Source organism: Onychomys torridus, chromosome 4, assembly GCF_903995425.1.
Source record: "Onychomys torridus chromosome 4, mOncTor1.1, whole genome shotgun sequence".
NCBI classification, from domain to species: domain Eukaryota; kingdom Metazoa; phylum Chordata; class Mammalia; order Rodentia; family Cricetidae; genus Onychomys; species Onychomys torridus.
The window spans coordinates 76,433,934-76,461,252 of NC_050446.1; the positions used below are offsets into that span (position 1 = coordinate 76,433,934).

Genomic DNA, 27,319 nt, shown 5'->3' on the forward strand with positions numbered 1-27,319 from the left:
AGATCTGCCTGCCTCTGCCTCCTGAGTGCTAGGATTAAAGGCGTGAACCACCACCGCCCAGGCCCCACCCTGTTTTTGAGATGGGGTCTTTCACTGATGCTGGAGCTAGACAGTGAACTTTAGGGATGGATCTGTCTCTGCTGTCACAGCACTGAGGTTCCAGGCATAGGATGCCCAAATCCAGTTTTGTACAAGTAGGTGCTTTATGGGCAAATCTCCCCAGACTCCCTTGATTGCCTTTTATGTGGGGAAGGAGACTCTAAAACTCCAAGATCCTTTGGCCCAGAGGTTATGGGGATGTAGGTAGGTCTCTGAACCATGTGCACAATCAGGCCTCAAAGCTCCAGTCATAAAAATAAGTAAACATGGTTATTTATGATAGGTGCCAACCTGAATATAGAACATAGCAAGCACTTAGAAATCCTCAGCACTCACTGGCCATAAAAGCAGGACCATATGAGAAATGTGCTCTGCATCTGACCTAATTGCAAGGTATAAAATCAGTGACCTTTGGTACCCAGGGAAGGTTTATCACACACACACATGCTGCCTCCTGCCAACATCCACCAGAAAAATTCAGTACCTCCAAGTTTGTTGGGGGTAGGGAGTAGAATTTAGATGATATAACCAAACAACAAAAATTCCCTTCCACCTTTTTCTTGTTAGCATCAGAGCATTTCTAAGACATTGGTTTTTAACTTTCTTTTTTTCTTCTTTTGGTATTGAGGCGTGTCCTCCTTCCTGTTTAAGACAGCTGGTGATTAATTAAATCTGAGACTGCTTGAAAAAAGTAGGTATTACAGATGGAAAGCAAGTTAGAGATCCTACACAAATAATGCCTTGGATTAAAAACTCAATTATTCCCTTGCACAATCCCAATTCTGCTGGTTGGCCAAAACATTGTCCAGTTGTTGATTTGTGTTAAGTACCTGAGGTGCAAGAATTAACACAAAGGCCTGGTTCCTACCTTCAAGGGGCAGGAGACAAACACGCTCACGTGAAGGGAATCACTTTTGAGTAACCTTCTCACTGCTGTGATGAAAACCTGACAGACAACTTGAGGGAGAAAGGATTTATTTCGGCGTATGGTTTCAGGGATATCAGTCCATCCCAGCAGAGGCATGGCGGCTGGAGCAGTGGAGGGCTGTAACAGAGGCTTCTCATGAGTTGGTAGATCAGGAGGCAGAGCACTCCACTAGAGGTGGGCTGGACTATAACCCTTAAAGGCTGACCTACAGGAACCTAATTTCACAGCTGTGTTTCCTTCCTCAAAGGATCCTCAACCTTCGAAGATCACACCGCCAGTTGGGGATGGAATGTGCAAAGACATGAAATTGTGGGAGATACTACACATTCAGACCATAACAGGTTTCACCTGAATTTTGTGAAAAGGAGAGAACAGAACACTGGTGACAAGGAAAGAGAAGGGCTTTCTTTGTGGTCCTTAGGGATGATTGTTCAGAGAAGGTAACTATGGAGTGAGACTAATATGATGAGACATACTCCTGGGAACATAGGAGGCCTGAGTCAGGAATAAGCTTAGGAAAGATGAGAGGCAGAGAAAAACACCCACATATTTAAAAGATAACAAGCAAGTGAAGAAGGGGGAGAATGAATTCTGGGACAAAATCAAGGTAACATCAGATAGGACCTAATGGTCATCCAGTCACCACCGGAAGTCATGGAAGAGTTTTATGATCAGTAGTACTGCAGTTTTGGACCTTGAGTGTCCCACAAAGGACCATTTGGCAAAATCTGGATCCTCAGTGTGGTGCTATTAAGAGAATGGGTCAAATAGAAAGTGGTGGATCACCGAGAATGTGCCCCTGAAGAGGACTGCAGGACCGACCCTGGTCCCTTCTTTCCCTGTTCACACAACAAGGCCAACCAATGAAACCAGGACCCAAAGGAAACCTAGCACCGTAAACTGATTGTCCTGGATGTGACACAAAGATGGCTGGCACAGGTAGAGTGCCACAACAGGCCACTTCTGCCCATGTGCTGGCTGGCAACATTTTCCCTGGAGAGAGTCAACACTCAAGTCTACTCACCCTAGACAAGGTTCCCACAACAGACCAAAAAATAGACCAAAGGACAGATACCATCCAAGTCCACTTTATAACCAATGAGTTTTATTGCGGTTACTTACAAGACCATGGCTGAGGAGTTTCTTACAGGAGCAGAAATAACTCAAAGACAGGTGCAAACCAAAGCCCCCACCCCAACACAAGTGATAGCTCACAAAGCTGGGAACCTGGAGCATACTGCATAGCCTGTCCACAATTCAATAGCTTGAAAAGTGTCCTTTCTAAGTGACTCTGATATAAACCCCTTCCAGGAAGCTTGGTTGGTTTCTGGCTTTTTCAGGCACTGGTCTGGTCTCAGAGTCTTGTTTGCAGCTTGGCTGTGTGCTCTTCTGAGGGGGACTCTGAGCTTTTATTGTTTAATCTGGCAGGGAGGGGCCTAGTGAAGCTGGTCAATTTTGGGGACATCCTGAAACTATTTTGAGTTGTTTACCTTCCTGCTTAAGGAGCTTCCCTGTAGGATATAATGTTTCAATCTTGGAGGAAACTGTTACACAACAGCCTGAAGAAGAAGCTGCCACATCTCCGGCATAACCAAAAAAAGCCACTTAAAGAGAAAGAAGACTGTCTGCAGAAACGCCAGAGTTCAGTGTTGCAAGAAATTCCAAGAGGGTTCTGAGGACAAGGAGGGAGTACTCTAACAGTCTTTTCTAAGGTTTTATCTGTAGTTATGTATTGATGTGCATGTCTGTGTGTGATTTTATGCATATGAGTATAGTGCCTTAGATTCCCTGGAGCTGGGGTCCCAGGTGACTGTGAGCCACCTGATCTGGGTGCTGAGAACTGAAGTCAGGTCCTCTGCAAGAGCAGCCTGTGATCTTAGTTGCTGAGCCATCTCTCCTGCCCTCTGTAACACAATCTTATTTCTGCCTTAGAAAGCTCTCACTGAGGGCTGGAGAGATGGCTTAACTCTGAAGACCACTGGCTGCTCTTATAGAGGCCCTGGGTTCAGTTCCCAGCATCTCTGAGTCTAGCTGCAGGGGATCAGATGCCCTCTTCTGGCCTCCATGAGCACCAGTCACTAACAAGCATACATCTATTCATCACATACAGTCAAAATTATAAATCTTATTTCCCTCTTAAAGATAAGGTCTATGTAGCCCTGGCTGTCCTGGAACTTGCTATGTAGATATAGACCAAGCTGACCTCAAACTCTCAAAAATACCCCTGCCTGAGTCTCCAGAGTGCTGGGATTAAAGGCATGTGCCACCAGTCCAGGAAGCTCTCACTGGGCTGGAGACATGGTTCAACAGTTAAGGGTGCCTACTGCTCTTCTACAGAACTCGAGTTTAGTTCCCAGAATGATCTCACCAGATGACAGGACGAACTAGAAACAGAGCAGAGGTGATCCGCATTGGTCCCTTTAGGACTTGGCTGTGAGAAATCAAGGAAGAAGGAGACAGGGAAGCTTAGGGACTGAGCAGGGATGACTGTGATCCAGTGTGGCTTTAGTGATGCAGCACTGTCCGGTGTGCTAGGTGGATGAGGAAACGTGCCCATAGATAACGTTTTGTTTTTCAGTGGAAATGCCAGGTTACAATAGAGGTCAGCACACGCCTATCCATTAAGGCTGGGCCAAAGGTGGGGGGGGCAGGGAGCACATTCCAAATACATACTAAAGTTCATCCAAAAAGGAGATTCCATCTCCCTCCAACCATCACAGAAGGCATTTCGAGGCACCTATGCCAAGAACCACCATACTTTGGACACTGAAAATGGTGGTAACACTACACAAGAGAAGGTGAGCTTGTGACATCCAGACGGCCTTTTAAGAACGAAAGCTAGCAGTTCTGGAGAGATGGCCCGGCACTTGTTCTTGCTGAAGACCCAGGTTTAGTTCCCACCATGCACATGGTGGCTCACAACCAACAGTAACTCCAGTGCCACAAGATCAACACTCTCTTCTGATCTCCGCAGGCTCCAGGCACAAATATTGTGCACATACATATGTGCAGCCAAGATAATCATACTCACAAAATAAAATAACCAAGTCTTAACAACAGCAACAATAATAATAAATTAACGCAAGCTAGGGAATGGGAAGATGGCTCAGTGGATGAAAATGCTCGCCCCTGTCTCAGTTGTCAGAATCTACACAAAAGCTGGGGGCCGAGCACTAGCATCTGTAATGGAAGTGTTGCTGCAATTTTAAAGTGTCAGGTATAATAATTCATGCTCTTAACCTCAAGACATGGGAGAGAGCCATAGCAGGATTTTTAAGTTCCAGGCCAGGGTGTACTATGTAGTGAGACCTTGTAACAAACAAACAAAAACACCATCATCAAAAGCAGAAACTGGAATCCACACATAGTTGGGATGTTTGACCTCTCCTGGGTTGGCCCCACCCACCCCCAGCAGAGGCTGTTGTGCTGTGCCCTGTGCTCCTTGTCTCCTGGGACCCTTGTGGCCTCCTGACCACTCTACATTTGGGCTTTTCTCCCTTTCTCTCCCAATCTGCACAAGGCATAAGGCCACATTAGGGTCTCTTGACCCCTAAAATGGCATCACCAAATTATTGTTTTCTCTGTTTCCCCTTTTATGATCCATTCCCCAGCCCATCCCTGTTCTCAAGAGCCCTGTCCCTGTTCTCTGGGTCCAACGGTTCCTTACCAGCAAACTCACGTAAACGGCAGCTTCTTACCAGCTTTTATGTCCAGACTGAGGAGCACTCGATATTTTGATCTAGGACACTTTCAATCATTAAAAAAAAGTGACTCAGGATCCTAAAAAGCTTTTATTTGTCTAGTATCTGTTCGTACTTCCTGTATTCAAAATTAAAAGTTAAAACAAATAGAGTAAGTTTAAAATAAAATCACCATGTATTTTATGAGAGATAAGATTGTTCAGAATGATAACACTGGGAAGCAGTTGCTGCATCTCTGAGACTCCTATCCAGCTTAACAGAGGACAGCTGGATTCTGACATTTCTACATTCAGCCTTTTGCACTGGCACACACACATTGCTCCAGAATAGCAGCAGACTTATGAAAGAATTGGCATGAAGATGGTGAATAACACCTTCGGATTTCTGTGAAAGTAGTGTTACTCTCATGGATCTCTGCCCAGGTCCTAGGGATGGGTGGCCTAGGGTCTTGGAACACCTGGAGAATGACTGTCCTGATTAGAATCCTGGTTGTTCCTTGTTTCCTCACAAGTCCTCCAAATGGTGTTGGTTCCTCTCCAGTATTCCTCGAACTACTGGGCTGGAAGTTAAACTGTTTGTTTTCCTGGTTGTTCACATTCCTGCCAGACCACAGTCTCTCCCTCAGGATGGACACGATATTGCCAGACCACTCTATTCATGGTCTCTTCTTTCTGTGGTCATTGTTGACTCCAGAGTTATCCCCATCCTTCCTTCAAGCTGTTATTCCTGGTTTATGGTCACTCTCCTAACAATGGCTCACACCCACACCTATTGATGATTTGAATATCCATAGAAAGAATCTTTCTGAAATCATGGCAGATCAGATCCTTGAATTCTCTTCCAATGGCCTTGCCCTCTGCTCTACAGCCTCTGCTTATTCTTACAGTCATCCTTGATCTTGTCACCTCCTGGGGACACTCTCTCCCACTCCAACCACCACACCCTATCTTCCCAGCTAGAATTATAATAGTCTAACTCCACTAGGGCCTCAGTTGCAGCTAATTGCTTTCCTCGGGGTTTTAGTGACAACCAGATAAAGCTTATGGGAATATGTGAAATATTTGCAATGGTGTTTGACACACAGCATTGTTTTTGTTTTTATTGTGGGGTTTTTCGAGACAGGGTTTCTCTGTGTAGCTTTGGTGCCTGTCCTGGAACTCACTCTGTAGCCCAGGCTGGCCTCGAACTCACAGAGATCCTCCTGGCTCTGCCTCCTGAGTGCTGGGATTAAAGGCATGCACCACCACCACCCAGCCTAGCATTGTATTTTTAATGGCTAAAGCAAATATTAGGTATGACATTCAAAGTAAGAAGACAATTTTGAGACAGAGTTCTCATATAGCCTAGGCTGGTCTCCAACTCAATGTGTAGCCAAGGATGACCCTGAGCTCCTCATCTTCCTGCCCTCACCTCGTAAATGCTGTCTTAACATGCAGTTTTATGCATGTCAGGGGTCATCAGACCTAAGGCTTTGGGCCTACCTGCCTGGCAAGCAGCCTACCAACCAAGCCACATTCCTGACCTCAGATGAGAAAACTTTTTGTGTCTATTGCCCATGTTTGTTTCCCTTGATAAACAACCCCAGTTCCGTTATCAGTCTAACGGTGTACTATATTTTCAGTTTATTTTAGCTTTTCTTCACAGTCTAATATGTGTTACAATTTTGAATAATAAATGAAGTTAAGGAGACCTCCATAAGTCAGCCAAAAATATAGAGAGGCTGGGTACATGCCTTTCATCCCAGCACTTGGGAGGCAGAGGCAGGTAGATCTTTGTGATGTTGAGGCCAGCCTGGTCTACATAGTGAGTTCTAGGCTAGCCAGGGCTATATAATGAGACCTTGCCTAAAAAAAAAAAAATGTAAATAAAATAGTCATCTACAAAGTAAAGCATGACGTTCATATTTTCCCTCTTCCAAAACCCACATAACCGCAGCATGAATAATGACAGTAGATAGTGATCTGAGCATCAGTTACATACAAAGGCAGATGGAGCAAATGAGGAGTTCGAATTCAATCATGTTTGCCTGGGTATGTTTGGGGGAAAGAGGAGCACAAAGGAGGAAGAAAGCAAAGAGAAACAAGAGACAGGAGTTTTGTGGCTACTGGGGTGGAACTCCGGCCAGAAGCTTTTATCTTGGTGAGCCAGAAGCCTGATCCAAAGTGCCTTAAGGAGTCTGGGGAGATGGCTCAGTAGATAAGGCACTGCTGGGGATCCTCTAAACCCATATAAAGGCCAGGCGGGTGCAGTGGCCCTTTTGCAATCCCAGCACTCTGGAGGCAGAGATAGGGGATCCCCAGGGTAAGCTGGCTATCTACACTAGCAGGAATCAGAGAGGCTCTGCCTCAAAATAAAATGGAGACTGAAGAAGACGCCCAATGTGAACTTCAGTCCTCCACACACACATGCACGCATATTCATTCATGCACACCAGTACACATGTACAAACACACACACACACACACACACACACACACACACACACACACACACACTCCTTGAAGGTAATCTGGGCCTCTTTCTTCAATATCAAAGTTCCACACATCACCCTATAGCCACCATTTAGTATGCTACATACTATGACACACACAGGTCCATCTGATACATTTAGAGGATCAACTCAAGCTGTGTTCCCCACAGACTGGTATATAAACTAGAACATTAATGAACCAAGAACCTGTAATACAGGTTTGTTTGTTTGTTTTTAAGACTCTGTCCAGAATTCCATTGATACGCTGTCTCTTTAGGTAAAAGAAATGTTATTAATAGGAAATATATTAATTTTTATATTCTCTGTGTAATGTACACTGTATATGTCTCTCTTCCTCCTTTTCTCCCTTCCCTCTCTCCTCTTTCTTTTTTTAAGATTTCTTTATTTAATGTGCATTGGTGTTTTGCCTGCATGTGTCTGTATGAGGGTGTCAGATCCTCTAGAACTGGACTTACACACAGTTGTGAGCTGCCATGTAGGTGCTTGGAATTGAACCCAGGTCTTCTGGAAAAAGAGCCAGAGCTCTTAACCTCTGAGCCATCTCTCCAGCCCTCACCTTCTCCTCTTTTTGTCCCACTTCACATACACACAAATGCGAAATCTAGAGGTAGCAAGTAGAGCTGATACTAACCACACACATGCAGCATGTGGACACGATTGAGGGGGACTTTGCTAGCAGAGCCCCACTCCTTGGAGAAGCTGTGAAATGGCTGGTGTTCTTACCCCATTTCACAGAAAACCACCTTGGGCTTTTAAAAAATGGCCTCAAGGTCTCATTGCCTATTGGAAACAGAAATAATCACAAATCACGTTATTTTCTTTTCTGTTCCTCAGTCTTTCCCAACTTCAGTCATATTTACCCTGTAATTCTAGAAGAGGCAGTTTATAAAACTGTTTGGATAAAAGAAGTATTCTCATCCAGTGCATCCATTCTGACAGATGTGAGGAATGAGGGGAATTTCATAGAAACATAAAACGAAAGCTATTAAAGCAAAGATGTTGTTGTCCCCAAGAACCCAAGAACCCACTGGATCTGCCCAGGCTGGCACAAAGTGAAGTGCGCTGGGCAGGGTGCACAGCCACTGCACAAAGAGCTCTCTGTTTATTCTCAACATGAGTGGATAGTCCTCCTGTCCCAGCAGGAACCCAGACCAGCTCAACATCTCCTCCCAGGGATTACACTTGGGCCACCAGAAACCTGGTGTTTCACACCCTTTCACCAAAGAAGTCAAGATAGCTCCCCGTAGATGGCTGTTTCTGAGAAAGGGTAATACTTCAAGATTTTGCCACTGTTACTGGAACAAGATACTTAAATAATTCTCAGAAATCCTGAATACTGCTGGTGATGTAGCTCAGTTGGTACAGTGCTTGCCTGGCATATACAAAGCCTGGGTTCAGTCTCCAGAACTGAATAAACCCCGTATGAGGGGTGCATGTCTGTAACATCAGAAACAGGAAGATGGAGGTAGGAAATTTTCATCTCCAGATACATGGCAAGTTGCAGGTCAGCCTAGATAAGAGAGCTGGGAGAGAGTGGGGAGGAGAGAGAGAGAGAGAGAGAGAGAGAGAGAGAGAGAGAGAGACTGCATATAGTACACATTAGAATATTAAGACCTTGGAGGTGGTCTTCAGAAAAGTAACATTCAACAGTTTAATTTCTGGGCTTGGAACACTCTTAACAGCTTAAAGAAAAAGCATTCAGCAGAGCAGAGAGGGAAAAGCGTTGTCCAAGACAAAAGAATTCCGTCAGTCAAATGCACCTTGTGAGGGCTGAGGAGGGTACAAGATCAAGGAGAGATCTTAATTGAGTCTACTTGGTAGCCCCTGCTTTCTGCGTTTTAATTTCTTGGATGACTAGTCTGCTGATAGTATCAGAAATTTACAGAGGAAGAAATAGTCCTGCTTTGCTTTCCCCTGCAGAAGCAGAATGAGTAACCTTGAACAATCTCCCCCTTGTCCTGCTTAGGCTCCTCTTCCTAAGAACCAAGCAGCTGCATTCTGGGAAAGCCTAAGTCCGGCCATGGTGTGATCTAAGGACATCTGAGTGCACATGAGATGCCACCCCCAGCTCAGCATCTCACCCCACCCCACCCCACTCCTACTCTGTGCTTCCACAGTCAGTAACTGTTGAATCCTCAAGGCCCATGTCACACACACAGCAATGAAACTGAAATGGGAGATAGCATGGGATAGGTGCTCAGTGAGTGATCATTTTAAAAAAGTTAGGAGAGGAAAAGAGAGAAGGAAGTTAATTATGGTTTAGACTTATCAGTTGCTCAACATCACACCTCTAGCAAGAAGCACCAGGCCTCCAAACAGACCAGCTGAGCCTTTGGCACCTCACAAGCCACCAGGACTTGTGGTACCATGAAAAGGTTCTTTGCTGGTCACGTCTGCTCAGTGCACTAACTAACCCTGGTCAGATTTTAGCTTGTACCGAGCATGGTGGTGTATGCCTATAATCCTAGCATTCTGGGGCTGGAGGCCAGAGGACCAGGAGTTTAAGTTCATTCTGGGTTCCACGTTGAGTCAGAGGCCAGCTTGTACTACATGAACCGCCCTTTCCAAAAGCCCGTATTGTAGCTTGCATAATTAAAATTGTGTGTGTGTGTGTGTGTGTGTGTGTGTGTGTGTGTGTGTGGTGGCCCGTTTTGTCATGCTTGCTAATGACAATAGCTAAAATTTATTGAGCACTTACTGAGTGGCACACTTTAAGAAGTTCAGAGAGCTCCTTCCCCACAGCTGTTCCCCAGAAACAAGTAGAGTTCTATCATTACAGGCTGGGAAACCGAGTGGCACAGAAAATAATTACTTTAGCCTCTAATTCAGTGGGGGAGCCGGGATTTGAAAAGATGCACTTTAGCCTCAAACTGCTGCTTTTCTCTTCTTCACTAAATTCATTCTTTCTGTCCAGTGGCAGAGACTTTGAGAGAAGCAAGGGGCAGAGGCAATGGAGAGATGGGAAACATGGCTGAACGTGGTCTCTGAAAGGTATGGTCTAGAAAGTTCCCAAGCTGTACAACTAGGTGGATTAATCACTGTCCAATGTAGAGTTCCTAGCTAGATGGGATCCTATTGGCCTTTCTATAAGCTTATAACCAATTGGGTGTTTTTTTTTTTTGTTTGCATGAGGTTGCTTTCCTTGGGTCTAGCAGATGCAAGAAGATTTCACTGTCAGCCAGGGTCAGGCAAATGGAGACAAACTGGCTGTGAGGGGACCAACTCCCTCTGTCCAGTGCATTTGACAGAGGTGGGTTCCTTGCTGATCCAGGAGCTGAGCCCCCTCCCTCCTGTGCAGGAGACTTTCCCCACAACAATGCCTGCTCTTTCAAAACTGCAACAGAGGACGTGGGGGTGGGTGGGGGAGACAGGGCACACCGGAGTTGGGTCATTTGTTTGCAGCAGGAGCCAAAGTTCAAAGGAAGCAGTGGGGAGCTTCAACCCCAGCGAGGGCAGAAAGAGGTCCTGAGCTGAGTATCTTGCAAACCCAGCCTGAAACAGGCAGTCCAGCCCCAGAGACTGGTACCTTGATAGGAGTCCTAATGTGTGACATGTGTGCCTATATAGAAGCTACATAACTCAGAACAGGAATGTAAGTAGAGGCACCTAGAAGAACCAGTCTTGGTCCACAACTTGAATTTTTTCTATTTCCTGGTATGCCAACAGGAACGGCCGGACCGACCACGTTCACATTCCATTCCCTGTTTCTCCTCTCCCTGCTTTGCTTTGTCACTCTGGCTGGTGTTTGAGAAAGGAGGCACTATCCAAACTGTGCTGCCTGTGGCACCGCACCACTCACCAGATCCTGGGTACGTTATGGACTCTCTTGAGCCTGGAGCGCTTTAATCTCTTACCGCCGCCGCCACCACCACCCCTAGATGGCTCAATAGGTAAAGCTCTCGCCAAGTGAGCCCGAGGACCTGAGTTCAATTCTCAGAATCCTTGTTTTAAAAAAAAGCCAGGTTTGGTGGTTTGGTGGTCCTTCCTTGCATTCTTTGGACTGACTGGAGACAGGAGAATTTTGGGGCTTCCTGGCCAGCAATCCTAGCCTAATAATAGAGTCTCGGGGCAGTGACAGATCCCGTTCAAAAAATAAGGTGGACTGCACCTAAGGTACAATACCTAAGGTTGATCTCTGGCCTTCACACACACACACACACACACACACACACACACACACACACACACACACACCATACTCTTACTCCCAGATCTAGGGAAAAACATTGTCCCCATTTCTACCTCCACCTCAGGCTGCCCTCTCTGTTCAGTATGTCCCTTAGCCTGTTGCAATCATCAGGTTACCTGCTTGTCTCCATTCCCCTCACACCGTGTGATTTATCTCTGGTTCCCAATGCCAAGACAGTGCCTGGGACATGACAGAGCACACTTAGCCTTTTACAGTATGAGGAAGGGAGAGCAGGAATGCAGAGGGAAGGTGGGTAGAGAGGAAGAGAGAGAGGGATAGGACTGATTTTAAGCCACAGATATGGCTTGAGAAGCACTAGAAAGACAGCCTTCACTGACTACATCCATTCTTTTCGTCCAGCATCTAAAATGCCCTGCCTTAAAGGAGTGTTCCTTGGGGGTCAAGGCTCTGACCCAGGTACCTCCTTCTTTCTTTTCCCAGGGTGACATGTGAGATCGTGAACAGTCAGGCATCCCATCATCCCTTTACAAGCTGAATTTTAAAAGACAAGTGGGAGGGAGTCACATCAGAACTGTGGAGCTGAGAGAGGAGGACAGGGGCCCCCCAAGGGAAGGGAGGGATCAGTTTCAGTGAGTCAGAGTACAGGAGTGAGAACCAGCTATGCCCATTCCCACCCTGCCCTCCTGCACACCTTGCTTGAGCAAGCCCTCAGCACACTGGAGATGGTGGCCTGCTCCTCTTCTAATGCATGGGGTGAGAATTTCAGGGACTCCCCCAGTGGCTTACAGACTGACAGTGGCATCTCCTGCCTCCTCACACCCACTTTATCTATCTATTCCCCATGACCTCAGCCCAGTGACTGTGGATTTGGAAAGGAACAACTCTATTGGATATCTCAGCCACAAGAAGAACCTCAGTGGTCACTTTATCCCATCCTGCCTTGTGTGGTTCCCTCTGTCCGTTCCCCTTGGGAAATGAGCAGCTGGTTTCTGTGTGAATGGTGATAGCCATTCCAGCAGCATTGCCATCTTAGAGAGCTCCAAACACCCCACAGAATCCAGATCCTGCTGTTCTCAAACTCCCATAGAGGAGAAAAGGAAGCAGATACAAGTACACGTGTTAGTTCACGCCATCGGAAGCCTGTGGAGTTCCAGTCCATGGGAGCCTCTGTTGGTTCACCCACAAAATAAACAAATACGATCACTTCCCTCTAGTAAAAAGAACTCCTTAAAAATGATGATTTCTGAAGGCTTTAGTTTTTCCAAGTTGTATCTGTTGTTACTAAACATATCAGGAACTAACATAAACAACAAACTTCTTATGTGTTGTTTTGTTGCCAAGGATGAAACCCAGGGCTTTACCCATGACAAATACATATTCTATCACAGTTACACCCAGGTGGTAGAGAAAATTATTTGATAATAATTTATTAATTTATTTAAAATAATAAAAACAAATAATATTTTTATGAGAATATAATTATACTTTCCAAAATAAAATATCTTTCTGCACATCTCTTTAATGTCTAACTTGGGAAAAGACTGCTAGATTTCATATTTACAGAGACAGAGACAGTGACAGCAGAGACAGAGAAAGGCTGACAGAGAGAGACAGACACAGATACACACAGACACACAGACAGACAGACACACACACACACACACACACACACACACACACACACACACACACGGAGAATAGGGGTGCTACTGTACCACTTATGAACCAGTGTTTAGAGCGACACCATGCACAGAGGATGAAGCATAACTTGGACTTGAGAGATAGCTTGGTGAGACAGCACTTGTTGTGCCAGGATGAAGACCTGAGTCTGGATCTCAGCATCCATATGAAAATCTGGGTGTAGCTATATGAGAGCCTGTAACCCCAGTGCTGTGGGGGCAGAGACAGGAGGATTGCTGGAGCTTTCCAGCTGGAGCCTAGTTCCAGGTTCACTGAGAGACCAAGTGTCTAGAGAATAAGACAGTGATCATCCTCCCCTGACCCTTGCATGCACACTCAATACACAAGCATAATTTATGTAGCGTTTCCTAGAGTGTCCAATGAGACCTTTCACCTTTTCAGCCCATTAGTCCCCAGTAACCACATCCCTCCACACCCCTCAAGCTATGTTTCAAATGGCTACACCCTAGATAGTCAGATACTTGTCACAGACTCTTGCTCTGTGTTTTGATTGTGGGCACAGGCTTTGATCAACACAAGAGATATCTAAGCTCCTCATTTTCCTGTTTGGTGCCTTCCCATAGCAGGCACTCTACCAGGCATGGGTAATCTGCAGCCTGTGGGTGGCATGTAGCCACACATAGCCAAGGACATCTACAAATGGGGCCCAACACACACACACAAAAAAAACATCATAAACTTACTTTAAAAGGCATCAGATTTTTTTGCAATTTTGTTTTTGTACCTTATTGACTCCATTCTTGAGAGAGAACTCTGTCGATGACAATCAAAAAGCTGGACACGGCTGCCAGTCTAAGCTGACTTGAATTTTATAGCTCTGGTCATTACAGAAAAATATGCTTCCTAAATACTGCTAATAGTGGATGGCTAGTGACACAGACCATTGCCTGATTCTCCTTCCTGAGAACTGGGCATAGAGGGAGACCAGAAATCCCACTAATAAGAAGTGGGCTTGTGCAATCAAAGAACAACAATTCACTGCTCTGCAGTAATGAGCTTGTGGTAGTTCATGATTTCTCTGAGACTAACATATGGATGTGGCTGGTAAAGGGCATAAGATTCAGGGCTGGAAAGATGGCTGAGCAGTTAAAAGCACTGTATTTGCAGAGGACCTGGGTTTAGTTCCCAGTTCCAGGGAATCTGAAGCCTTCTTCTGGAATCTGAGAGCACCAGGCAGGCACACGATGTGCATACATACATACATACATACATACATACATACATACATACATACAGGCAAAACTCTCACACACATACATTTTTTTAATTTATCTTTTTTAAGGACCTAAGTTTAAAAACAATTTTTATGTTAACTTTATTTTTCATAGAAAGGAGGCACACATATCACAGCATACTTGTGCAGGGGAGAGGACAATTTGCAGGAATCTGTTTTCTCCTTCCATCATGTGGGTTCCAGGGATCACCTAGGTCATCAGGTTGGCAGAAAGTTGATTTCCCTGCTGAGCCATCTCAACAACTCCAAGGACATAAGATTTTTATACTATTGAGAACAACAACCTTAGACTTCAGACTGCAAAGCAACAAAATTTGGTAAGCACACACATTTATAAATGCAATGCAGATTGTTAATTTTTGATCAAATCACCTCTCTCTCTAGCATCAAGGTACATCATTATGGCCTCTCTCTCATTCTAAGACAAAAATTCCACACTAAGGAACAGTAAACTCCCTTCCATTCACATTGCAAGTTGGGACCGTGGCAACTGCCAGGGGTGCCATTGATCCTTGGGTCAAATCTGCCACTTTATCTGGAAACACACTCAGAGACATGAAGTGACTTATTCACCCAAGACCACCTATCTGTAAGACAGCAGCAGTGGGATCATACCTAACAAATGAATGACAGACCAGCCACACCAGGAGAATGTGTACTCCATGGCATCATGAGTCCAGACCACTGGCGATCCAAATCACTGGCTCCAGAATATTCTAACTTGGACTTTTTGGGAATCATCGAACAAAGCCTAAAATGTCTCCTTCAAACCACAGGAAAAAACCCTTCTGTGAACGTGCTGAACACCATCCCACCGCAGGTATCTGAGTCACCCTCCCTCCCTTCAAGCATCTTCATCCTCTTCTCCCCAACCCCAGCCACTTACTTTTCCTTATCCCCGAGGTCTGCCCGCCACCCCAGGAGAGGGAAGGAGCAAACCATGTGGTCGGCTTCTTGCGGTGGTGATTCTATTGGCCTCTTATCTGCCATTGCCAACCTCCCAGGAGTGATATATACATTGTGTTTCTACCCGTTCTCCCCTCCATTGACTCCTGGAAACCCTTGCAGCCTGGCTGCCTTCCCAGCACTCTTCAGAAATCACCCACTCAAGGGTCAATGATGCACTTGTCAAATGGCTTTCCTGTCGTTGAAATTCTTGCTGTCCGTGCCCTAGCTTCTGTCATCATGAGAGAGCCATTGTAATAACACAGACGCTCCTTTTACTTAAAAATAGGTCAGGTATTTGAAGACTGTTGATAGTTCAGTGGCTGAAAACAGGGTCTGTGGAGCCAGACTGCATAGGTCACCTTGTTGCCCCAGTGGACTAGCCTATTCCCAGAAGCAAGCCATTTCTAGAGGCTCCCATATCTATAAACCTACTTCATTAGCCTTGGCGAAGCCCGTGCAATAGTGCTGTAACTGTTTTGTGCATAGCTCCGTGTTTGCAACGCCATAAGACTGCCCCTTTGCACTGCCTGGTAAGAGTCAGACTAGGAGCAGTGTCTTGGTGCTGCGATGTGCCAGCTCATTTCTAACTACTTGCCACAGCGGTATCACTGCCACCATCCAATGCTTCACCTCATAGGCACATGCAGCAAGCATTCTGCATTTTTTCGCTTTCAAAAAAACCCCACCTGACCTCCACTTTCGTTATGAGAGGGCGTCTCTTTTAAGTAGTGCATTCCTCTCTTTGCCTCTGTGTGTATAGGAAATAACAGGCTCAGTAGTATTTATGACACCTTAAAGCTAACTACGGGTACCACCAACAGGCTGTGAATAAGGAACAGTCAGATGATCCAAACTAAGGAAATTACTCTAACACCTGCCCTAACCTTTGGATGTGCTTTTGCTCCTAGGCATAAGACAATACAAGTGGGGAGGTGACCGTTCTGTAGGTTTGTGGAGTGTTCTGCAGGCCCTGGCATTGCAAAGGACTCTCCCAGCATCATAGAACCAGGTCTCTAGAAACACCGTGGGTGAGCATCACTATGATCTTCATCACACAGTCAAAATGAAGGCAAAATGGAATCCACCCCAGTCATAGCAAGCCAGGCTTCCAACACAAGCGCATCTGCCACCAAGCCCTCACCCTATTAGATCTGTGTCTGTGACCCTTGCCGAACAACACGCTCCTGGCTTTCTGGCCAACCCCACTGTTGATCTTTTACCACCTCTGGCCTCTTTCTCTTCTTTTATTCCCTGTGGGAATCAAGAAATGGTATGGGGTGATCCTTCATTGGTCCATCACATTTGACCATGAATCCTCCCAGATCCACTTCATTCATTCTTGTCTCCCCAACAGCTTCTACAGCTCTCCGTGCTTGGTACAAAACAGTACACAGTCATGGAACATATGAGCAAATCAGCTTTCCAAAGACAATATGGGTAAATAAGTATTAATAAATTAGTTCTCAACAAATGATGTTATACATTTTAATTAAATCTTTACAACTTTAGGCTTTTGTTTTATTTAACTTTTGTTTTTGTTTTTGGTTTTGGTTTTTGAGACAGGGTTTCTTTGTGTAGCTTTGTGCCTTTCCTGGAACTCACTCTGTAGCCTAGGAGGGCATTGAACTCACAGAGATCCACCTGACTCTGACTCTGCCCGAGTGCTGGGATTAAAGTCATGCACCACCACCGCCCCACTAATTTTAATTTTTGTTTGTTTGGTTTTTTGGATTTTTGAGACAGGATTTCTCCGTGTAGCCCTGGCTGTCCTAAAACTCCCTCTGTAGACCGGGCTGGCCTCAAACTTGAAGATCTGCCTGCCTCTGCTTCCCAAGTGCTGGGATTAAAGATGTGAGCCACTTCTATCCAGCTGAATTTTAATTTTTAGAGTTAGGGTCCCATGTAGCCCAGACTAACCTTGAGGATGCTGTGCAGTGAGGATAGTCTTGAACAACAGATCCTCTGCTTCTACTTTCAAGTTCTGGGATTATAGGCATACATCACAGACTGGTTTTATTCAGTACTGGGAATCAAACCCAGGGCCTCATGCAAGCTAAGTAAGCACTAAGCTACATCTCTGAACCTATCTTTTTATTCATTATTATTTTTTTGAGACAAGACAAGGTGTTATATGATATTTTGTTTGGGTTCTGACAAATAAAGCTTGCCTGGAGATCAGAGGGCAGAGCTGGACACTAGTTAACCATAGAGGCCAGGCAGTGGTGGCACACACCTTTAATCCCAGCACTTGGGAGGAGGAAGCAGAAAGGTCAGGAGTTCAAAGTCATCCCGGGCTACACTAGATTGAACCAGTCAAGAAGAGAAACAGAGCTGGTAGTGCATGCCTTTAATCCCAGCACTAGGGAGGAGGAAACAGGAACATAAGGTGGGTGGAGACAGGATTTCGGGCCCCCATTTGGGCTGAGGATTCATAGAAGTAAGAAGTTTCTAGTGGCTGCTGCTCTGCTTTTCTGATCTCTCAGCTTTCGCCCTAATATCTGACTCCAGGTTTTTATTGTTAAGACTAATTAGGGTCACACTTCAACAAGGTCTCACTATGTAGCCATGGTTGTCCTGGAACTCACAGAGATCTGCCTGCCTCCACCTCTGCTAGAATTAAAGAGGTACACCACCACGGTTAGCCCTGAGTGCCAGCTTTCTTATTTTTTAGTTTTGGTTTTTCCGAAACAGGGTTTCTCTGTGTAACAGCCCTGGCTGTCCTGGAACTCACTTTGCAGACTAGAGTGGCCTCAGACTCACAGAGCTCTGCCTGCTTCTGCCTCCTGAATACTGGGATTAGAGGCGTGCACCACTATGCCTGGCAAGATCCAGCTTTTAAAGTGGTTTTATAAAGGAAAGAGTCAGTAGAGAAGATCAAACATACACATCTCCTGTGACATTTTCTGCTTTTTTTTTTTTTACAACTCTTTTATGCTTATATGTGATGGTAAAGAATTTGACTATTAGAAAATATTCAGAAAAGTCAAAAATCAGAAATTAAGACTATCCCTAATCCTGTCACTGAGGCACTGTTAGCCTTGGGTGAAAGAAAATGCCCTTTTAGACTTCATAGCCAAACCCTGTAAACATTCTGACAATGAAAGGCACTCATTTCTTCAGGAGATATTTACTGAATGCCTATTGTACACAGACTTGGATAGAAATGCACAAATAGAGCAAAAAAGACAACAGACCAGAAGGAACAAAAATCCCACTCAGGGGTGGAGACGTCACTCCGCAGTTAAGAGCACAGGCTGCTCTTCCAGAGGACACTGGTTTGATTCCCAGCATCCACACAGCAGCTTACAACATCTGTAACCCCATTTCTAGAGGATCTGATGTCCTTTTCTGGCCTCCAAGGTCATCAGACATGCACACGATGCACAGATATACATGCAGACAAATTATCCATCCCTACACTTAAAAAAAAAAAAAAAGATTGAAAAAAATTCCTAGTCTGTATTCAAGTGGGGAAAGACAGGCTAGGAATGAAATAATTGACAGGAGTGTTGGAAGGCATTTGTCATTATGGAAAAAGAGAAACATGTTCTGGAATGGGGACTCTGAGTATGAGGAGAGGGAGTTTAATCATTTTTAATCACGTGATCCCAGCATGCCTCATTGAAAGGGCAGCATTGCATAAAGACAAGGGGGTTGAGAATCCAGGGGAAGAATATTCCGGGTGGAAAAATAGTGAGTGCCAGGTGCCTGGGTTGCTAAAGCTTTTGCTGGGCCACAAAAGTTCAGGGTAGAGGACCATGAAAAGCGCTGTGAACTGGGGCTGCTGGAGGGCTTTGAGCTGGTAAGAAAAGGAATAGGGACTGAGACAGGGGGAGTCCCAGAGAAGCCACTGCAGTTGCCTGGCAAGGATGCTGGTGACTTGAAGCAGGTCAGTAGAGGCAGTGGGTGCAATACAGCCGGTCTCCAGGCCTGTCTTAAAGGAGGAATATGCCATCTCGGTGTGCCAGTTTGGATACTGAGAGAAAGAGAAGATGCCAAGGCTGAATACAGATGGAAATAAGCTGTCATCACTGAAGTAGAGAAGAAGATGACATGAGGTAGAGCTGAGAGGTGATGCAAAGAGGGGTTTTGTCTGTTTGTCATGTTTGTGGCATGCTGATAGGGGATTAACATACATGTCTGAAGCTCCAGTGTGAAAGTTAATGACCTTTCTCCCCTTATAACAGTAAGCCAATTGGGGCTTTCACTTTCCTTATTATCTTAAGTATTTATTAATTTTGACACAGAACCTCCCTCCCTAAAGGCCTGTTTATCTGTATGCTTCCCATCTCCTATCTGATTAGTAAAGTTCTTTTTGAAAGCTCTGATTTATCTTTGTGCAGTAAAAAGGCAAAGAACATTATTTTTAAAATTAACTGGTCACAGCTGTTTCTGCAGTGTGTGCACATGTGGGGGTGGTATCTACCACAGCGGTGGGAGGCCTTGGAAAACAGGACGATCTTTTGTTTGGAAAAGCAAGGTGAGAAATCGCTGGGTACAAAGGTTTCTTGGGTTCAAAGGGGAAAGAGTCAGGAATAAAGGAAGGTAAATGGTCACTACAACACAATGGCAAAATTGCTCTATCTTTTCTCTTTCAGCTTGAGTCACAGGCATATTGAAAGCCTCCCCAAATCATAAAGGAGTAGGAAAGAAATTGTTTTTCAAGGTAGGGCCCTTTAAAGGCCCAGCAGCACAGAAGGGAGCCGGTCGGTCGGAGACAGGTACCTTTACAAGCTGAAGATGCTTTGTTGCTACCTTGGAACCATGGGCCAGCTGTGGTTCTGCCACCTCTGGAGGATTCAGTTATTTCTTCTCCACAACAGCTCCACCAATTGGCATTATCCATGACTTCCTGGGAACTCTGTGGTACAGGGAGGCTGCATGACTGGCTTAGCATCTTGAAGCTCAGTGCTGAAGGTCTTGTGCTAGCACGTACCCACAAGTCATGATGTTGACTCTAAGAGAGTGACTGTTCATCTAGAACAGTCTGGGAAATAGAACTGGGAGATATTTGAATTCACATTTTGACTCAGGAGACAGAGTTCTGGAGAGAGTTGGGAGTGACCTCTAGCATCCTCACACATGGGATGGAGAAAAGCCAGCTGCAGATTTCAGAGTAGAGATGGTCCTGCCCCTCTGCTTTGCTCAGGCCTCTGGGAGACTTTTTCTGGTTACAAGAGAAAAGTGTGAGCTCAGAAACCTGGAAGCTGCTTGGGACTACTCCATGAAGCTTTGTGCAGATTAAGTGTTGGTTTTTCTTTTGTAAGAGCTTTAAAAATGTTAGGAAGTGAGGCCTAAGAGATAGCTCAGCAGTTAACACTTGCTGCTCTTTCAAAGGACCTGAGTTCATTTCCTAGAACCCACACTGGGTAGCTCACAACCGTCTTTAACTCCAGCTGCAGGGAGTCCAACTTCTTCTAGCCTAACACACACACACACACACACACACACACACACACACACACATCACACATACATACATACACACAAGCATGCACACACAGAGATGTACACACACACACACACACACACACACACACACATAATCTTTTTTAAAATTTAGGAAGCAGTGAGCTAAACCTTGCCACTGAGCAGACACAAAGGAAATTACTCAGACATGTACCACTGCCCCAGCACCTCACCTCACCCCATACCCATAGAAGGCAGATATGCTCATTATTCCTGCTTCGGAAAGAGCTGGTACCTCAGGGTTCCGGAGAAAGAACACTCAGCTTGCCTTCCCTCCCATGAACAATTGAGCAGAAGGAAACAGGACATTCAGGCCTGGACTTCCCCACAGGAAACTCTGGCCTCCTGCTTCCCTTCTCCATGGCCCTGGTGGAGTTCCAGGTGAGCCACAGCCTGCTGGAGAAGTAGACGCCAAGGAGGGCCAGTGAGCTTAGATGGATTTAGAAACATTTTTTTAAAACTTGTTGCATTCTTAGAATACTCTTTAAAAGTATTTTTTTTTTTTTATCATTTTATATATGTGGGTCTTTTGCCTACATGTACATCTGTGTACCTCATGTATGTCTCGTGCCTGAGGAGGACATAGATTACAGCTATCCTCTTGGTCCTAGGAATTAAACTTAGATCCACTGGAAGAGCAGCCAGTGTTCTTAACCATTGATCCATCTTTTCCAATCCCAACTTGTTGCAAATAGAATAGCAATTTTTTAAATTTCCATTCATCACTGAAGAGTGCATATTACCCTGAACTTACTCTGAGTGGAGCTGGGGGAATTGGTTCTTTTTTTTTTTTTTTTTTTTTTTTTTTTGTTATTTTTGAGACAGGGTTTCTCTGTGTAGCTTTGCGCCTTTCCTGGAACTCGCTTTGTAGACCAGGCTGGCCTCGAACTCACAGAGATCCACCTGCCTCTGCCTCCTGAGTCCTGGGATTAAAGGTGTGCACCACCACTTCTCAGCTGCATTGGTTCCTAATAGCACTTTTTTGAACCCTGCTCACCACACAGCAGGGACACCAATACTACCTTATGTGAGTGTCGTATTAAAAACATTACTGTTTTGAACATGGTCTTAGTGTGTAGCCCAAGTTGGCCTTGAGCTCTCAATTCTGCCTCCACCTTCTATATACTGCGATTAAACTGTACGCTACTTCTTGATTTAAATGTCCTTTCTATGTAAAGATAGCTAGCACTAGATCAACAGCCTGATCTTGCATTTAGCACTCACTACTAGCTTTTAATTGGTTATGTGCATGAAAATGTACAAGACAAATTTTTAATTCTCTAAGATGTTGGGGCCATGAAGAACACACAAACAACCATTTAGTGTGCAAAGCAATGGCTTGTATCTATCAATGGACAAGGCAGATGGAAATGTCTGGAAGTTCTAAGAGAAGACATCTGGGTGGACAGAAGAGGTTGGCTGAAGAAAAGGGAGGTGAGGCAGGAAACCCCAGGCTTTGTGTTTTATATTCCCCACAATTGGTAGCCTGCTGGTTACTCTGTGGGTACATCCTAGAGAGCACTGTGCATCCCTTGCACAGTCAGAAGCAGGAGACTAGTGAAGAGCTGAGCCCAGAGAAAACCATACCATTAAGTAATCGGCTTGCTTGTATCCAAGCCCACAAGGCGAAGTGCTGTGAGGCTAAAGAGAGAGACCGGCCCAACACAGGTGAAGAGGAAAGGACAAAAGGAATGTGACAGTAATACCCACACTGAAAGCCATGCCAGCAAATGCCAACATTGACAAGGCTCTTATCTATTGTGGCATCCACCATGAGAGGAGCTGGATGAAGACCAACTCAGCTGATTGCCATGACAACCTGCAGAAAGAGATGCCCATTCCTATGTGTTGTTGTTCTTAGGATCCAACCTAGCTCCTCTAGGATGCTAAGTAGAACCTCTGCCATTGAGCTACATCTCTAGCCAGTATTGTTATCCAACATCATCACCATCATCACCATTATAACCATAGTATTGTGAGAGGAGAAAGGAAGGGATGGAGGTATTCATAAACTTTCTCCAAGTTTGCAAATTCATGTCTGTGAACCATAAAGCACAGACTCTGAGCCACAGCAAGATTTCGCCCCCTCTACTCCTTAGTCGTGCACAGAACAGTTCCTTCTACAATATTTTAGAAAAGGGATATGTGTCACCTATCCTCTCTGGCATTGCTTGGTGACTGCTAAATAAGACTGGGGGATGACAGGGCTTGAGATGTACCCTGGAGCTGGGATGTGTCTCCTTTCTGTGCCACAGCAGTGTGTGTGTGTGTGTGTGTGTGTGTGTGTGTGTGTGTGTGTGTGTGTGTGAGAGAGAGAGAGAGAGAGAGAGAGAGAGAGAGAGAGAGAGAGAGGAGCAGCTGCCCTCACCTCTGCAGGCTAAGCGAGCCTCCTGTCAGGGTGTCCCTTCACCATCAGAGTCTCTGTCTTGAGAAATTACTTGGTTTGTCCACATCTGCCTCACACCCCAGGAATCTCAACCAAGAGAGCCCAAGATGTGGCTTGATGGGAGGTAACACACCAATGGGATGTTCCTCACTGTTTATCTGCATCATTCATGTGGCTGTGACTATATCATTGTGTGATAAAATGCCACAACCAAAAGCAACTTACAGAGAAAGAGTTTATTTTGGTTTACAGTTCTAGGGAGATAAGTGTCCATTGTGGGGGTTAAGGGAGCAGGGAAACATGGCGGTGCTGCAGACATGACACAGTAGCCAGAGCAGGAAGCTGAGAGCTCACATCTTCCACCACAAGCACAAAGTAGAGAGAGTGCACTGGAAGTGGGACAAGGTTATACACTTTCAAAGCCAGTCCCCATGACATACTTCCTCTACCTGAAACCTCACTGAACAGCGTCACCAACTGAGGTGCTTGTCCTCTAAAACTGGGTCAAGACTACAGCAGTGGCTAGGTTTTCTGGAGTTTGTGGTTAACAAACTCCCCTTAAAGCCATTCAACACTTTCCCATTCCACTGGCAAAGGAATTTCTCTACAGCTGAGAAATGTAATTGTTCAATCACATCATTTTGGGGATTCAAAGACGACATTACAAAAGCAATAGATATGTTCCGTTTCATATCAAAGAGAACAGGAATGTTAGGAGACAATAATCATCCCATCACTACCTTTGGTAGATTGAAAGAAAAGAGCCCCCAAAGGGAGTGTCATTATTGGAGTAGGTGTGCCCTTGTTGGAGGAAGTGTGTCACTATGGAGGCAGGCTTTGAGGTCTTACATATGCTCAAGTTTTGCTCAGTGTGATACTCAGACCACTTCCTGTTGCCTGCAAGATGTAGGACTCTCAGCTCTTTCTCCAGCACTATGTCTGCCTGCATGCCACCATTTCCCACCATGATGATAATGGACTGAACCTCTGAACTTTAAGTGAGCCACCCCAGTTAAATGTTTTCATTTACAAGAGTTGCTGTGGTCATGGTGTCTCTTCACAACAATAGAACTTTAACTAAGCCACTCCCCATTTTTATTTTCCACAAAGTAATTAGTATGAACAACTTGAAGTCTTTCCTAAACACATAGATAATACACATAGGACTTCTCAAAGCTGCCTGCAAGCTAAATCTGACTCACTGACTGCTTTTATCAATAAAGCTTTATTGGAACACAGTCACATCTATTCTTCTGTATATTGGCAATTGTAGTGAGTAGCCATTCCAGCTTTGACCTGGAAGTTCCAACCCCCATTGAGGCTTTGGTAATGGTTACACCTACAAGGCAGGACTGAGAGAGGATGCTGAAGACCCAGATTCAAAGGCTCTCTTGGTTCCTGGACCTTGGACGCTGGAGGTAAACCTAACAGAGGTCTCCAGAGAACACCGCCAGACTGCAACACACCTTTCCCAGACCCTGTTTTCTATCCCTTCACTTGTAGTTACCCCACAAAATAAACCCCCCTTTTAACTACGTGGAGTGGCCTTAAAATTTTCACCAATAGGCAATAGTCTTTCTATCAGACGTACAAAGATAAATCATTATGACAAAGGCCGTGGGTCACACAAAGTCTAAAATAGCTATAATCCAGCCATTTATGCATCTGTGTGTGAGGTGTCTGTGTAAAGGATAGAGGACATTATGCCACACTGTGGGTCCTTGGGTGTGGGGGGTGTTCATCAAGTTTGGCCACAGGTACTATTTCCCATTGAAATATAGCTAGCTTTTCCAAAGCAAAAAGAGATGCATGGATGCAGGAAGTGCTTGTTTTGACCTGTGCCCTACTCTTTCAACTATCTTGGAGTAGTTGAGACACATCAGAAAATATCATGGACACCCTTTAGGTCACTGAGCATAGGTCTAATTTCCCTTTTTTTTTCTTTTCTTTTTTTCTTTCCTTTTCTCTATTCTTACCCTCCCTCCATTTCTCCTTCCCTCTTTTTGTTTTTTTTGAGAGATACGTTTTGCTGTACATGGAACCCAGGTGAGTGTTAAACTTACTATCCTCCTGCCTCAGCCATCCAAGTGCTGTAATTACAGGAATGTGCCACCATACCCAGTTTCAATCTCTTTTTCTTTCTATCCTTTACACAGACACTTGTGTTTATACACACAAATGCACAAACAAACAAATACATGCGATACTAATAAAATGATTTTAAAGCCATTTATCTATCATTTCACAACATAAGAGAAGTATTCTCAAATTTCACTATCAATGATCACTAGCTTGCTTTCAGGCTTTTGCCTCCCTGGAACTGGCTGTGCTCAGGAATCCAAGTCCCCACCCCCCCCCCCCCAGAGAAACACAGCCTCACTGCAAAACATGCAACTCCTACTGTAAACTCACTGAAGCAGCAGTCTAAGCTAGCCCTAGCTGGAGGGCTAGGAGGAATTAGACTTGGAGGAAGCAAAATCTGTCTCCAAGTGACACCTGTGCCCTCATGGTCACCTGCCGCTTCCTGGATGTCTCCTGTGTGTAGAGCTTTTGCTGAGCATGCATTCTGTTACCTGACCCATTCCCGTCTTCTAAGAAACTCTCCCAGTACCAACCTGGGGCACACACCACCACATCCAGACAGCGTTTTCTGCCACTGGCAGGATAGGAGGCCTCTTGGAACAAAGCAGAAAGAGTTATGAAAGGAATCTTCACAGGTACTTACTCCTGACCACCTTGTGGGTCAGAGTGCTGAAGCCATAACTCCTCCCCAAGAGGTAATACATGTGTTTTTTCCAGAGGAATTCTGGGTAAACTCAGGTGTGCTCCCATGTCTTAAAGATGCTACCATGGTACTATCTCTAGGTTGTCAACCAGGCTTGAGGCCCTGCCACATTGCCCCTCCTCACCAACCTTCCCAGGGCTCTTGCCAGAGGGTGAGACACAGCACACTTCTCAGTGACTCATTCACACTTCCCTCCTGTCACTGACCTTGTGTCTGCCATTCCAAAGGTCTTCCGCAGGCTGGCAGTCACATGCTCCCTTCTTCCTCCTGCCATCCTGTTTGGGAAGACAAATTCATTTCTGAGCTGTCAACCCACCTCTTACTGGGCAGAGACTACCAGTGAGGGCCTCACCAGCCCTCCTTCTGGTTGCTGCTCCCCCTATGACCTGCTTTCCTAGCTCCCAGTGCAAGCCCACAGGGGAAAGACCCTTTTATCTCCAGCACTTTGCCATCTGGACCAGTCTTCCGGAACATTCCTGAAAGCCATAAATCTTTGCAAACTAGGTTTTCCTTTCTGGCTCCTGCCTGTAAACTTGACGACCCATGTTGTTGCTAAATTTTAACAAAGCAATCCTGATAAAAACGTTACTAAGAGACAAACTTCAACAGGAAAGGAGGGTTTCCCTCGGTGTTTGTGCTGCCCCCTACTGGATAGAAATCAATAAATCTGCTGGCCAGCCTGCTCTTAGTCAAAATACTTAATTGTTTTAAATTAGGTTGGCTTTAAATATCAGTCTTGGAAAGTAACCCTCGTCTTTGTTATAAGGCAAAGTACTCTGCAGTCTATTTCGGGCCTCCCGATGTCCATTAAACTGTTCTTGCCCTTTGATCTAGTAATTTCCTTCCCAGAATCTGCCCTGATGAAATAAGAAGAAAAGTAAACAAGAGATTACTCTCAGAGACGACTGTATTGTTACGACTCATGGTAGCCAAGAATCAGAAAGAAGTTAGTGTCCAACGAGCAGGTGGTTCAGGATAGCCATAAGCCAGGCCAGCGGGTCCTTAAAAGCAATCTAGTGATGTTGAAGGATGTGAAAAAAAATTTATGGCATGGTAAGTCAGCAAGACCTATCACACAACTGTACGGTCTCATCTACATATGTATGTGAACAAGTCTAGAGGAGACATGGCAAAGCCTCCTAGGATTTCTTCAAATGATAAGATTAAGCTATTTTATATGCTCATATATTTTTTTAATTTTTCTGCAAACAGGAAGCTTGCATGGTGAAAGAGCAAGGCTTTAGGACCAAAGAACAGTTTCCATCTTCGTTCTGTGGTTCTAGACAGGTGACTCAAGCTGTGCAGACAGACCTGCTCCCTCAGCAGTAAAGGACAGTCACAATGGGATCTATGTCTCTGTGAGGACAACCACATCGCCCCCGTGCCCTGCTCATGGGCTCTTGTTGATAAGCAATGGATGCCACTCT

General features: G+C 45.1%; 1 protein-coding gene across 8 annotated transcripts in view; it reads right to left on the bottom strand.

Moving 5' to 3' along the window:
* Prr5l (proline rich 5 like) overlaps positions 1–27,319 on the bottom strand; it is a 184,719-nt gene that overhangs the window by 86,670 nt on the left and 70,730 nt on the right. For 4 of the 8 annotated variants that reach the window (XM_036183785.1, XM_036183784.1, XM_036183781.1 and 1 more), the window contains one exon: positions 26,099–26,167. The exons of the other annotated variants lie outside the window; for them this stretch is intronic. The gene's annotated coding sequence lies outside the window, so the exon portion shown is untranslated. The remainder of the gene's footprint in view (positions 1–26,098; positions 26,168–27,319) is intronic. 8 annotated transcript variants of the gene reach the window in all.